Source organism: Myodes glareolus, chromosome 7 (assembly GCF_982192425.1).
Source record: "Myodes glareolus chromosome 7, mMyoGla1.1, whole genome shotgun sequence".
Lineage (NCBI taxonomy): Eukaryota > Metazoa > Chordata > Mammalia > Rodentia > Cricetidae > Myodes > Myodes glareolus.
Genome location: NC_142032.1, coordinates 104,039,416 through 104,055,047, shown reverse-complemented (window position 1 = coordinate 104,055,047; position 15,632 = coordinate 104,039,416). Strand labels below are relative to the sequence as shown.

The 15,632-nt window shown below is 38.3% G+C and overlaps 1 pseudogene across 1 annotated transcript in view; it reads left to right on the top strand.

Moving 5' to 3' along the window:
- The window catches only part of LOC148121576 (tRNA (carboxymethyluridine(34)-5-O)-methyltransferase ALKBH8-like), a 41,865-nt pseudogene that overhangs the window by 12,294 nt on the left and 13,939 nt on the right, over positions 1-15,632 (top strand). The window contains exons 5-6 of the transcript XR_015738475.1: positions 1,090-1,194; positions 3,049-3,119. The product of XR_015738475.1 is annotated as a tRNA (carboxymethyluridine(34)-5-O)-methyltransferase ALKBH8-like (transcript). The remainder of the gene's footprint in view (positions 1-1,089; positions 1,195-3,048; positions 3,120-15,632) is intronic.

The following is a 15,632-nucleotide window of genomic DNA, read 5'->3' as shown; positions in this document are numbered from 1 at the left end:
ATGAAATGAATTCATATTCAAAATGTGTGTATCTATTCAAGTACATAGTTGAAGATGAATAGCTTTATATTATAAAAGTAGTTCTCTATCATCCACTTATAGTATATTTCTCACATGTGCCATGTAGATATTTAAAAATTGACAAAGTATTCAATTTAATTTCTAACATAAAGTCTATCGGTTGAGTCTCTGTAAATCTGAAAATATAAAATTCAAATTTCTCTAAAATTTGAGGATGTTTGAGAGCAGATATGATGCTCCCAATGGAAAATATCCATATCTAAGCCTATGTGATGAGTCATAGTGAAAACACAAGCACATCAAAAATAAGATATAAGATTACTCTCAGGATTCAAGACTATGTATTAGAAATTTCCTAGCAGAAAGCTTTCCCAGGGAGATAGTAGCCTTTTTTCTCACCCAGGCACACAAGGTCACTTAGCTCAAACCAGCTAGCCACCTGCAAGCTGATAAAGATGGTCTAGCTCAAGGGCAATAGTCTCTCTGAAGGCAAGAAAAAAGAGTTTATTTTACAAAATATGAGAAAGTAGAAGTCCTTGTGCTCAAGTCAAAGCATCTTCAAAGATTTTTTTTTGTAAACTGTTTTATGCTGTTCTTTTCTGTTTTATGATTTGATGATGTATGCCTTTGCCAAGTTCTTTGATTGTAAAAAAATATATAATCCTGCACTAAAAAGAGTAAAAACGCAGCAGCATTTTCAAAATAAAAAAAAAAAAGATTACTCTCAGCCCGGTATAAGGTTAAACACTGATTTTGGATAAGGGCATTTCAATGTATATTAAGCTTATTATCACTTTACAAAACGTCAAATTTGTTATTAGTAAAATTATTATTTTGTGCTTTTTATTTGATTGTGTCAATGGTGTAAAAACTTTAAATATTCTTACAGGTCTATTTTTAATTTGTTTTGCCTGTGATTTCTCATCTTTTTTGCTTTGACAACAACACTAAAAGCTCAGATTAGTATCAGTGTTACTTTTATATTTTCAGTTAAATATAAATTTATTTTATAAAAATAAAAATATACAGTTTCTGAGTGTGTTTTGCTTCTCTGGTTACAAACTTTAGGTCTTCCTGATATTTGCAACAGCATTTTGGAAAAATGGTTGAAAGAAGGTTACATTAAACATAAACCTGATCAGTTGACCATAAATCAGTATGAGCCTGGGCACGGTAGGTGTTTCTTTTTAAAAACGCATTTTCTTTTATTTTAGGGTATCTATTTTCATTCATATATATATATATATATATGTAGAGAGAGAGAGAGAGAGAGTTTTGACTGTATGCATGTCTGTGAATCTCATGTGGTTGTAGTGCCCTAGGAGGTCAGAAGAGAAACTATCGTGTCCCATGGAACTGAAGTTATAAATGGTTCTGAGCTGCTTTGTGGGTGTTGGAAACTAAACCTGGGTCTTCTGGGAAGAGTATCTAGTGTTCATAATCACTGAGCCATATCTCCAGCCCCATTTGTTTCTTCTTTAATATCCCAGTTGTGTATTTCAGAAATAAGAAGGTTATGAAACTTTTCAAGATCAAAATTCAGTGTTTTTTGTTTTTATTTTGGCTAAAATTAAGTTTTAGACTGCTTCAATAATATTCAGTATCTGTATTACTTCTTATTACTTGTAGTCTGTACCTCCATTTCTTGAGGAGCTTCCACTATAAAACATAACTAAATGGATGTACATTGCTGTTTGTAGTTTTTGTTCCTCTCTCAACATGTCAGAGAGGGAGTTGGTAGCTTGGGAAACAAGAAATGCATAATAGAAGAAGCAGGTTAGCCACAGAAAGGAAGAAAGTTAACTGGTTGGATGATTTTTCTCCTGCTGCTTTAGAATGTGTAAGATAACTTTAGGAGTATTTGTCAGTGAAAATCTTAGGTATAGGTAGGTTATTAGTAGCATTTTCACCCGATATTTGTAGTTAAGTGAGTTCCCCCCACCACAAAGGGAATCACTTTTTGTCCCACCTTTTTTTTATCATGGAATGTTTTATATTTTATTTTTTATTGTTTTATTGTGATGCTGAGGATTAAACATAGGACCTAGTGTAGCATGAATTATAATAAAAACCTGGAGTCAGATATTGGGATAAATACTGAAAGATCAGAGAGACAAAGGAGCCAGCCACAGCCACCTCTTGCCTAGCTAACTTTTCAGCTGAAAGGGGTTGAGCTCCTTTCTGTACCTCGCCTTATTATCACTTCTTCTCTCTGCTGAGCCATATCAATCACTTTCTCTTTCCTTTTCCCAAGTGCCTGGCCTCTGTGGTTAACTAGTGGCTAGCATTGCACTCTGATCTTCCAGCAAACTTTATTATTATAGCACAAACAAAATATCACCACAGCTTAGTCCTGCTGGACAGGAACCCAGTCATTGTGCTACATTCCCAGCCCTCAAGACTGATTAAAACGTGAGCTGCTCCTTTCCCAGCTCCCGCGGGGCTAGGACTTCAGATGTGTACTGTGGTGTTAATATTGTAAGTATTTGAATTTCTTGTTTTCCTATCTGGCTTTCCACCAGTCTATACATTCTTTAGTAGGATATATCTTTCTTCTTTGTATCTTTTCTCTGAGTTACAGTTTCTTTACCAATGTCTACTCATTTGCCAGACTGATGAATGGAAGAAGTGGTATCTTAATTATTAATACACTAAGTCTTTAGTGTATTAATGACCTCTGTTGTCCAAGTTTTTGAGAATCCAAGTGTTTATGGAAAAGAATGACTTGTATTTGTCTTCCACATTGACCTCTTGAACTGTGAATGGAAAGTGTCCTATTTAAGCAGTTACTCCTGAGACTTTATTTAAAGTCAATTCTCAATGTCATTTTATTTTGATGTTGAGTTATCCTGTTTTAGATTTAGTTTAATTTTGTTGAGTCATATTCATTCTGTTTCCCTCTAAGTGAGATTATAGTACCTTCTAAAAAACCAAACAATCTTTTCACCGTAATTATGTGAGACTCCATGCGTGTAGTCTAAATCTATGATGGACGATGAAGTGATATTGTCATGTTTTCTATCTCAGGAATTCCTGCCCATATTGACACACATTCTGCATTTGAGGATGAGATTATTTCTCTCAGTTTGGGGTCAGAGGTAAGTGCTGAAGCATTTCTCTTTTTTTCTTTCTTTTTGTTTTTAAATCAGCTTTTACCCTATTTTACCTTGCACAATGCCTTGTTTTCCCATATGGGAATATCCATTCTAATTAAAATGAATTAAAATTTCTAAAAGGAAATAACTTTATTAGCACATTAGTTCCTAAATGACCACCCCTCCTTTTTTTTTTAAAGTTGTCATCAGATGCCAGGAAAGTCTATACATTTATTGATACATTTCAAATTAGCAGTTGGGTGAAATATAGATAGATTTTCTCTGGTACTGTTTGGCCAATTTTTGACCTGCCTTTGTTTCATTGTCACCTGATGGCAAATGATAGTCACTATATGAAGCAGGATAATGAGATAATGACAGAACTGAAATACAAATACATAAACTACTCATTTATTTATTTATTTGGCTGTTGTGGTTTTAGATGTAATCTTTTTGGCTTTGGTCTCCTTGTGTAGACCAGACTGGCCTGGAACTCACAAAGATCCACCTGCCTCTGCCTCCTGAGTGCTAGGATTAAAAGCATGTGTCACCACATCCGGCCACGTGGTAGATCTTTATAATACTTGGGTAACTTGAGTCAAGCCTTTCAGAAATGTTAGCAGCGGATAATTTCTGCCCCGCCAGGTGAAGGAAAGGCCCATGTTTATTCAGTGCTTGCTTTCTCTTGCACTTTGCTTGAGCTGCTATACATGTGGAACCATGCTTTAATGTGGTGAATATAAGCCCCTCAATGAATGAGGGACCAGACCCTGACTACTCTGATAGCCAGACCTAGTCTCTTGAGGCATGTGGCCCAGGCCCTGTCCCTCAAGACTACTCTACAGTTTTATTTTAATGGCTATTTCTGTCTGAAGATGCAGGTGGCTAACCTCTACCCTACAGGAAAAAAAGCCTGTGATCAGGTCACAAAATTCCATTAATTCATGAGTTTGCCCCCAAGATCAGGCTAGAGAATTACAGCAATTTCTGAACTTGCCTCAAGATCAGGCCACCCTGGAGAGGTCTTCCTCCCCCAAAAACCCCTATATAAGGCCTATGTCCTGTTCAGTTCTTTGCTGCTTTTCTCTCAAGCAGAGGCAAACACCCTCTTGTGTCTTTCCCAAAAATTATTTTGTTAGGTTTGTTGGGTGGTATGACTTTGGTATTCCTACTGCCAGAATACCTTTCCTCTCAGAGATGTAACACTTATAGTATATACAAGTTTCACATGGACTTTCAGACAGAAATAAAAAAAAATCCAAAATAATTTTTGAAATATGAAAGCATCTGACTAGGGTTATTCAATATTTGATGTCTCACCTGAAGGCAAGTACTATTTGCCTCTCACCCTCCTTTCCTCTCCCCTCTTCCTCCTTTTGTCTCTCTCCCCTATATCTGTACAGTTCCCATCTGTATAGCTTAAGTACTTTGACTTCTTAACTTTTGCTATATTCTTCTGATCATCTTATTGCTGTGATTAAAAAATCAATATGATTTATTTGATATAGTAAACCATCTTTTCACTTACATATGTAGATTTTTGTATAGAAGGTTTTAGAAATAATGAGCATGAGAGAAAAAAACCAGTTCTTTTTCCATGTTGCCGATTGTTACTTTTAGTTTTAGAAGATCAGTGAGTAACATTCTTGAGTTTTCTTCCCAAAGCTGTGAAATTAAAAAAAAAAAATGACAAGTGAGATCAGCATGTCTTCAGCTCCCTAATGAGAACAATGATAGCAGACTTCATTGTAGGTCTATGGCCATTGCATACTTCACCTCTGAGTTGTGGAAATACAGTGTTCTTATTCGCACTGACTGTTTAGAGGAAAAGGATGGCCCTGTAACATTAGACCAGAAGGAGCTTGGTAGATAATACACACTGGTTCTGAAGATTGAAGAAAGGGCAGGGACAAGTGAGCTAGCTTTGTTGCTGTCCTGGGAAACGGTAAGCAAGAAGGTATGTCAAAGGTAGGGGTTCGCTTCTTTCTCCTGGAGAGGTTTGCCTCCCTCCCAAGGAAATATGAAATTAAACACTGGAAGTGCTTAATTAAATGTTGTAAGGGAGGGGAATCTTATGTTTTTTTGAACTGAAATCTTGTTGATCGGTATTTCCGTGTCTTGTCTCTGGAGATGTGCTTTTCATCTGCTGGTGGAATGATTTAAGTTTTTTGTTAAATTTTTCTATGTAATAGCTAGGAAGGATATGAGTTATAGTTATTACAGGCACAGATTTTACCTTAAAAAATAGTTTGAGGGGAAGTAAAATTTTGAGATTTTGAAAATTTCAAAATTAACATTTCAGATTATCCTGCTATTTAAAGTAGGGCTCTAAATCTGAACTTTTATTTTACTTATCAATTGGAGTTATTAAAATTGCTTTCCTGACCAAAAGATTATAAGGAATAAAATGAGTTAATCTTGTTAAAATGGTTTTCAAACTTGGAGCCATCCATTTAGGTAAAGACTCATCAAGGCTTGTCCAATAGGAGTCTTTGCTTGAAACCTTCATTTTTTTGGCAGAAAAGGAAGTCCTTATACCCATGACCTGGGTGCAAGTTTTCTTACCCTTGGCACAGCAGCCATCCACAGTTGTTTTTAAGAAATTTCCTATAATTTTTTGTAGTGTACAGTTGGGACCTGTCTGCTTGTGGCAGCCTCCTTTTCTTCCTTCCTTCCTTCCTTCCTTCCTTCCTTTTAAACTTTAATTAATTAATTATTATTTTTTAAAAACTGTCTTTTCTCATTTTACATACCTATCCCAGTTACTACTTTCTCCCCTCCTCCTGCTCCCTCCATCTTCCCCCCACCCTATCCCTGTCAGACTGGGTAAGGATTCCCATGGTGAGTCAACAAAGTCTGACATGTAGTTTTGAGGCAGGACCAAGGCCCTCCCCCCATATTTAGGCTGAGCAAGGTATCCTGGCAAAAAGAGTGGGTTCCAAAAGACCAGTTCAAGCACTAGGGATAAATCTTGGTCCCACAGCCAAAGCTAGTGGCCCCACAGACTGCGCAATCCAAACAATTGTCACCCACATTCAAAGGACCTAGTTTGGTCCTATGCAGGTTCCCCTACTATCAGTCTGGAGTCAGTGAGCTCCCTCTAGCTCAGGTCAGCTGTTTCTCTTGGTATCCCCATTATGGTGTTGACCCCCTTTGCTCATATTATTACTTGTCCTTCACTTTGACTCATCTCCTTTTTCTTCTTCCATCAGTTGCTGGTTGAAGGTTCTATAATGATAATTCAGGTATTCATCAATCTGATTATAGATTACAATGGAAGGCCAGTTCAGGCACCATCTCCACTATTATGTAGGGTCTTAGCTGGGGTCATCCTTGTGGATTCCTAGGAATTTGCCTGGTGCCAGGTTTCATGCTAAACCCATAATGGCTCCCATAATCAAGTTATCTTTTTCATTGCTCTCCCTCTGTCCTTCCTCAGTCTCCACCATCCTATTCCCTCCTGTTTTCCTTCTCCCTCCCTCTCCTCCCCCCTCCCTTTTTGCCCTTCCTTGTTGACTCCCCCCACCCACCCACACACACCCTGCATGCTCCCCATTTTCTCAGGATAACTTGTCTATTTCCCCTTCCTTGGGGGAATCCATGTATGTCTTTCTTAGGGTTCTCCTTGTTAACCAACTTCTCTGGGGTTGTGGGCTCTAGTCTGGTTATCCTTTGCTTTACATCTAATAGCCACTTATGAGTGAGTATATAAAATGTTTTTTTTTCCTGGGTCTGGGTTACCTCATTCAGAATGTTTTTTTTTCTAGTTACATGCATTTGCATGCAAATTTCATTGTTTCTCATCACTGAGTACTCCATTGTGTAAATGTACCACATTTGTTTATCTGTTCTTCTGTTGACATACATCTAGGATGTTTTTAAGTTCTGACTGTTAAGAATAATGTCCTTGTAGTATGAGTGTGCATCTTTTGGGTATATGCCCAAGAATGGTATTGCTGCATCTTGAGGTACATTGATTCCAAATTTTCTGAGAAACTGCCGTACTGATTTTCAAAATTGCTGTACAAGTTTGTGCTTCCACCAGCAATGAAGGAGTGTTCTGCTTACTCCACATCCTTTCCAGCACAAACTATCATTGCTGTTTTTGATCTTAGCCATTCTGACTGGTGTAACAGGATATCTCAGAGTCATTTCGATTTACATTTCCCTGTTTACTAAGTATGTTGATCAATTCCTTAAATGCCTTTTGGCCATATGAGATTCTTCTGTGGAGAATTCTCTGTTTAGATATGTACCACATTTTTTATGGGATTACTTGGTATTTTAATATTTAGTTTCTTGTGTTTTTTGTGTATTTTGGAGATCTGTCCTCTATCCAATGTGGAGTTGGTTAAGATCTTTTCCCATTCTATAGGTAGCCATTTTGTCTTCTTGACTGTGTCCTTTGCCTTCTCTGTTTCAGGTTGTCCCATTTATTGATTGTTGGTCTCTGAGTCTGTGCTATTGGTGTTATATTTAGGAAGTGGTCTTCTGTACCCATGCATTGAAGTCTACTTCCCGCTATCTTTCCTATCAGGTTCAGAGCCAATCATTTTGTTGAGGTGTGTGATCCATTTGGACTTGAGTTTTGTGCATGGGGATATGATGTAGATGGGCCTTCTGTTATGTGTTATTTTCATTGGTTAATAAACAGACTGCCTTGGCCCTCTGATAGGACAGAAAATTAGGTAGGCGGAGTAAACAGAACAGAATGCTGGGAAGAAGGCAATGAGGCAGACGCCATGGAGCCAGCCACCAGGTCAGACATGCTGAATTTTTTCCGGTAAGCCACCACCTCATGGTGCTACACAGATTATTAGAAATGGGTTAATCAAGATGTGAGAGTTAGCCAGTAACTAACTCTCTAGAGATAATGGGCCACGCAGTGTTTAAATTAATACAATTTGTGTGTTGTTATTTCCAGGGCTAAGCTAGCCATGTGGGAGCCGAGTGGGACGAAAAACAGGCCTGCCCGCAACTCCTCACTACAGGGATAGATATGGATCTATTTGCCTTCTTCGACATGCTGACATCCAGTTATGCCAGCACCATTTGTTGAAGGTGCTGTCTTTTTTCGTTGTAAAATTTTAGCTTCTTTGTCAAAAATCAGGTGTTCATAGGTGTATGGATTAATATCTAGGCCTTCGATTCAGTTTCATTGGTCCACGTGTCTATTTTGAAAATATCAAGCTGGTTTCATTACTATAGCTCTATAGTAATCAACAACTCAGGGTTGTTGATGCTCCAGAAGTTTGTTTCTTGTACAGGATTGTTTTGACTATCCTGAGTTTTTTTGGTTTTCCCTATGAAGTTGAGTGCTGTTCTGTTGAAGTCTGTGAAGGATTGTGTTGGAATTTTGATGGGGATTTTATTGAATCTGTAGATTGCTTTTGTAAGATTGCCATTTTTATTATGTTGACTCTACCTATCCAGGAGCATGAGAAATCTTTCCATTTTCTGATATCTTCTTCAGTTTCTTTCTTCAAAGACTTAAAGTTTTTTTCATACTAGTCTCCCACTTCTTTGATTAGTGTCACCCCAAGATATTTTATGTTGTTTGTGGCTATTTATTATAAAGGGTGATGTTTCTCTGATTTCTTTTTCTTTTTTTACTCTTTTTTTATTAAAATTTTCCACCTCCTCCCACTTCCCTCTCCTCTCCCCCACTCCCTCTCCTTCTCCAGGCCAAAGAACAGTCAGGGTTCCCTACCCTATGTGAAGTCCAAGGTCCTCCCAGCTCCTCCCAGGTCCAGGAAGGTGAGCATCCAAACAGACAAGGCTCCCACAAAGCCCACCCATACAGTAGAATCAAAGCCCAGCGCCATTGTCCTTAGCTTCTCAGTTAGCCTCCACCGTCAGCCACATTCAGAGAGTCCAGTTTGATCACATGCTCCATCAGTCCCATTCCAACTGGCCTTGGTGATCTCCCATTAGATCTATCCCACCATCTCAGTGGGTGAACTCACCCCTCGTGGTCCTGACTTCCTTGCTCATGTTCTCCCTCCTTCTGCTTATCATTTGGACCTTGGGACTTCAGTCCAGTGCTCCAATGTGGGTCTCTGTCTCTATCTCCATCCATCAACAGATGAAGGTTCTATGGTAATGTGCAAGATATTCATCAGTGTGGCTATAGGACAAGGTCAATTCAGGCACCCTTTCCTCTGCTGCTCAAGGAACAAGCTGGGGACATCTGCTTGGACACCTGGGAACCCCTCTAGAGTCAAGTCTCTTGCCTACCCTAAAATGGCTCCCTTAATTAAGATATATACTTGCCTGATCTCACGTCCACCCCTCCTTCATCCCAACCATGCCATTCCCTCAAGCTCTCCTCATCCTCCCCTTCTCCCTTCTCTCCCCCATCTCCCCTTATCTCCACTTCACCCCCACCCCCTTGCTCACAACCCCTGCCTGACAATTTTGTAAACTTCCAATATCCAGGAAGATAACTATATTTTTTCTTTAGGTTCACCTTCTTATTTAGCTTCTCTAGGATCACAAATTATAGGCTCAAAGACCTTTAACTATGGCTAGAATCCACTTATGAGTGAGTACATACCATATTCCTCTTTTTGGGTCTGGGTTACCTCACTCAGTAAAGCGTTTTCTATTTCCATCCATTTGCATGCAAAATTCAAGATGTCATTGTTTTTTACCGCTGAATTCTAAAGGGTATATGTGCCACACCTTCTTTAGCCATTCTTCTATTGAGGGGCACCTAGGTTGTTTCCATGTTCTGGGTATTACAAATAGTGCTGCTATGAACATAGTTGAACAAATGCTTTTGTAGTATGATTGGGTATCTCTTGGGTAAATTCCCAAGAGTGGAATTGTTGGGTCCTGAGGTAGGTTGACTCCCAGTTTCCTGAGAAACCGCCACACTGATTTCCAAAGTGGTTGCACAAGTTTGCATTCCCACCAACAATGGATGAGTGTTCCCCTTACTCCACATCCTCTCCAGCACAGGCTATCATTGATGTTTTTAATTTTAGCCATTATGACAGGTGTAAGATGGTATCTCAGAGTTGTTTTGATTTACGTTTCCCTGATCGCTAAGGAGGTTGAGCATGACCTTAAGTGTCTTTTGGTCATTCGAACTTCTTCTTTTGAGAATTCTCTGTTCAGTTCAGTGCCCCATTTTTTAAACTGGGTTAATTAGCATTTTAAAGTCTAGTTTCTTGAGTTCTTTATATATTTTGGAGATCAGACCTTTGTCTGTTGTGCAGTTGGTGAAGATCTTCTCCCAATCAGTAGGTTGCCTTTTTGTCTTACTGACAGTGTCATTTGCTTTACAGAAGCTTCTCAGTTTCATGAGGTCCTATTTATTCATTGTTTATTCATTCAGTGCTACAGGGGTTCTATGTAGGAAGTGGTCTTCTGTGCCCATGTGTTGTAGACTACTTCCCACTTTCTCTTCTATCAGGTTCAGTGTGGTCAGATTAATATTGAGGTCTTTAATCCATCTGGACTTGAGTTTTGTGCATGGTGATAGATATGGATCTATTTTCATTCTTCTACAGGTTGACATCCAGTTATGCCAGCACCATTTGTTAAAGATGCTTTCTTTCTTCCATTGTATACTTTTAGCTCCTTTGTCAAAAATCAGGTGTTCATAGGTTTGTGGATTAATATCTGGGTCTTCAATTCGATTCCATTGGTCAACATCTCTGTTTTTGTTCCAATACCAAGCTGTTTTCATTACTGCAGCTCTGTAATAGAGTTTGAAGTCAGGGATGGTAATGCCTCCGGAAGTACTTTTATTGTATAGGATTGTTTTGACTATCCTGGGTTTTTTGTTTTTCCATATAAAGTTGATTATTGTTCTTTCAAGGTCTGTGATGAATTTTGTTGAGATTTTGATGGGGATTGCATTGAATCTATAGATTGCTTTTGGTAGAATTGCCATTTTTACTATGTTGATCCTCCCAATCCAAGAGCAAGGGAGATCCTTTCATTTTCTGATATCCTCTTCAATGATTTAAAAATGACTCTTCAAAGACTTAAAGTTCTTGTCAAATAGTTCTTTCACGTCCTTGGTTAGAGTTACCCCAAGATACTTTATGCTATTTGTGGCTGTTGTGAAAGGTGATATTTCTCTGATTTCCCTCTCTGCTTCTATGGTCTTTCTGTATAGGAGGGCAACTGATTTTTTGGAGTTGATCTTGTATCCTGCCACATTACTAAAGGTTTTATCATCTGTAGGAGTTCTTTGGTAGAGTTTCTGGGATCTCTTATGTACACTATCATATCATCTGCATATAACGAAAGTTTGACTTCTTCCTTTCCAGTTCGAATCCCCTTGATCTCCTTATGCTGTCTTACTGCTATTACTAGAACTTCAAGCACTGTATTGAAGAGGTATGGAGAAAGTGGACAGCCTTGTCTTGTTCCTGATTTTAGTGTGATGGCCTTGAGTTTCTCTCCATTTAATTTAATGTTAGCTGTCGGCTTGCTGTATATTGCTTTTATTATATTTAGGAATGAACCTTGTATCCCTAATTCCTCCAAGACCTTTATCATAAAGGGGTGTTGAATTTTGTCAAATGCTTTTTCAGCATCTAATGAAATGATCATATGGTTTTTTTTTTCTTTCAGTTAATTATATGATGGATTACATTGATTGATTTTCGTATGTTGAACCAGCCCTGCATCTCTGGGATGAAGCCTACTACTTGATTGCAATGAATAATTTTTTAATGTGTTCTTGGATTCTGTTTGCCAGAATTTTATTGAGAATTTTCGCGTCGATGTTCATGTGTGAGATTGGTCTGTAATTCTCTTTCCTGGTTGTGTCTTTGTGTGGTTTTGGAATCAGGGTAACTGTAGCTTCATAAAAAGAGTTTGGCAATGACTCTTCTGATTCTATTATGTGAAACACATTAAGGAGTATAGGTATCAGCTCTTCATGGAAGTTCTGATAAAATTCTGCATGCATTAAAACTATCAGGTCCTGGACTTTTTTTGGTTGGGAGGTTTTTATGACAGCTTCTATTTCCTCATGACGTATAGGTCTATTTAAATGGTTCACATGGTCTTGATTTAATTTTGGTAAATGGTACTTATCTAAAAACAAGTCCATTTCTTTTACATTTTCCAACTTTGTGGCATATAAGCTCTTGTAGTAAGACCTAATGATTCTCTGAATTTCTTCAGTGTCTGTTGTTATGTCCCCTTTTCATTTCTGATCTTGTTAATTTGCATGTTCTCTCTCTGCCGTTTGATTAATTTGGCTAGGGGTTTGTCAATCTTGTTGACTTTCTCAAAGAACCAGCTCTTTGTTTCATTGATCTTTGGATTGTTTTCTGTGTTTCTATTTTGTTGATTTCAGCCCTCAGTTTCATTATTTCCAGTTTTCTACTCCTCCTGTGTGAGTCTGCTTATTTTTTTTCTAGAGCTTTCATCTGTGCTGTTAAGTCTCTACTGTGAGCTTTCTCTGTTTTTTTAATGTGGGCACGTAGAGCTATGAACTTTCCTCTTAGCACTGCTTTCATAGTGTCCCATAGGTTTGGGTATGTTGTATCTTTATTTTTGTTGACTTCAAGGAAGACTTTAATTTCTTTTTTTATTTCTTCCCTGACCCAGGGGTGGTTCAGTAGTTGACTGTTCAGCTTCCATGAGTTTGTAGGCTTTCTAGGGGTAGAATTATTGTTAAATTCTAACTTTATTCCATGGTGATCCAAAAGACACAGGTGGTTATTAATTTTTTTTGTATCTGTGGAAGTTTGCTTTGTTACCGAGTATGTGGTCAATTTTCGAGAAGGTTCCATGAGATGCTGAGAAGAAGGTATATTCTTTCCTATTTGGGTGGAATGTTCTATAGATATCTGTTAAGTTCATTTGATTTATTACCTCCATTAATTCTCTTATTTCTCTGTTAGGTTTCCGTCTGATTGACCTGTCCATTGGTGAGAGAGGTGTGTTGAAGTCTCCTACTATTAGTGTGTGTGGTTTGATGTCTGCCTTGAGTTCTAGTAATGTTTCTTTTACACAAGTGGGTACTTTTATATTAGGGGCATAGATATTCAGGATTGAAACTTCATCCTGATGAATTGTTCCTGTTATGAGTATAAAATGTCCATCTCCATCTCTTCTGATTGATTTTAGTTTGAAGTCAATTTTGTTAGAAATAAGTATGGCCACACCCGCCTGATTCTTAGGTCCATTTGATTGAAAGACCTTTCCCCAATGCTTTACTCTGAGTAGATGTCTGTCTTTGTGGTTGAGGTGTGTTTCTTGTAAACAGCAGAATGTTGGATCCTGTTTTCGCAGCCAATCTCTTAGCCTGTGCCTTTTTATAGGTGAATTGAGTCCATTGATATTAAGTGATATTAATGACCAGTGATTGTTAACTCTGGTTGGTTTTCTTTTGGTTTTTTTTTGTAGTAGAATTTGTTCTTCTTAGAGTTGTGCTGGTGAAGTGTCACTAGATGTCTGAGTTATTATGGGCATTGTTGGATTCTTTGGGTTGTGATTTTCCTTCTGTTAGTTTCTGTAAGGCTGGATTTGTAGCTACGTATTGTTTAAATTTGTTTTTATCCTGGAATATTTTGTTTTCTCCATTGATAGTAAACAAAAACTTGGATGGGTATGGTAGTCTGGGATTGCATCCATGATCTCTTAGTTTCTGCAGCTCATCTATCCAGGACCTTCTAGCTTTCATGGTTTCCATAGAGAAGTCAGGTGTAAGTCTGATAGGTTTACCTTTATGAGTTACTTGACCTTTTTCCTTTGCAGCTCTTAATAATTTTTCTTTATTCTGTGTGTTTTGTGTTTTGATTATTATATGGTGATGGGATTTTTTTTTGATCCAGTCTATTCGGTGTTCTGTATGCTTCTTGAACCTTCATAGGAATATCTTTCTTTAGGTTGGGAAAGTTTTCTTCTATAATTTTGTTGAATATATTTTCTGAGCCTTTGAACTGTAATTCTTCTCCTTCTTCTACCCCTATTATTCATAGGTTTGGTATTATTGTGTCCCAGATTTCCTGGATGTTTTGTGATGAGAATTTGTTGGATTTGCTGTTTTCTTTGATCAGTGTGTTTATTTTCTCTATGGTGTCTTCAGCATCTGAGATTCTTTCTTCTATCTCTTGTATTCTGTTGGTTATGCTTGTCTCTGTCGTCTATGTTCGTTTACCTAGATTTTTCATATCCAGCCAGTCCTCAGTTTGTGTTTTCTTCATTGCCTCCATTTCAGTTTTCAAGTCTTGTACTGATTCCCTTATCTGTTTGATTGTTTTTTCTTGGTTTCCTAAGGTATCTTTTACGGATTTACTCATTTCTTCAAACTTTTTGTTATTCTTCTCTTCCATTTCTTTAAGGGAGTTTTTCACATCCTGTTTAAGGGACTCTATTGCTTTCATAATGTCATTTATTTTCTACTTCTTCTGGGGTAGGGTGTTCAAGTCTTCCTGTTGTATGCGCATGGGTTCTGGTGATTATCATGTTGTGTTTAAGATTGTTGGAGGAATTCTTGTATTGGCACCTGCCCATCTCTTCCTTCAAATGCTCTCCGATGGATCTTCTGGTACAGGATCAGGCCCTTGATGGCCAGGGACCTTGCAGACAAAAGGCCTAGCTTGTTGCCTGCAGGCTTAGTGAAACAAAGGAACTCCTGCCCCATTGCACTCACCACCCCTCTCAGCCCTAAAATAGGCTGAGCTGGGGGGGTCTTATGACCCCAAAGAAAGGAAGGGGTGCCAGGCGCAAGCTGGGATCAGATAGGAAGAGAGAGGCAGTAGCCAGGGAGAGAAGCCCCTGCAGAATGAGCAGGAAGTTGAGGGGGTTGAGGAATGTCTGTGCTCCATTTCCAGGGCTTCTGCTGCCAGTCAGGAACACACTCATGCCTCCAATGGCTATACTCAAGTTTTCTACAGTGTCAGTGAACTGACTATAAACAGAGATTACACTTTCGTTTCCTGGCCGCCCAGACCTAAATAATCACACAGAAACTATCTTAATTACAACCCTGTTTGGCCAGTGGCTCAGAAGTATCCTAGCTAGCTCTTACATCTTAAATTAATCCATTTTTATTAATCTATGTATTGCCACAAAGCTGTTTCTTACCAGTAATGTTGTGGCATCTTTCTCCTTTGGGCGGCTACATGGTATCTCTTCTACTCTGCCTACTCTCTCTGTCTGTCTCTGTTCGGATTTCCCACCTTGCTTTACTCTGCTAAACCATTGGCCAAAACATCTTATTCAACCAATAAAAGCAACACACATACAGAAGGACATCCCACATTTCTGAACTCTGATTATCTCCTCAGTGGAGGTTCGGTGTGTGTGTGTGTGTGTGTGTGTGTGTGTGTGTGTACACGAGTGCATTCGTGTGTGTTTTCAAAATACACATTTTAATGGGAAACTGGTTGATTTTTATAGAAACTGATTATGAAGGAGACTGCAGAAAAATCTCTGTAGTCCAGGAAAATGAGACACTACCATACTTCTTACATATAGTATGGTGGCAGATATTATGGTTATGTTTCTTTTTAAGTGTCTGTTCAGTTTTGCAGATGA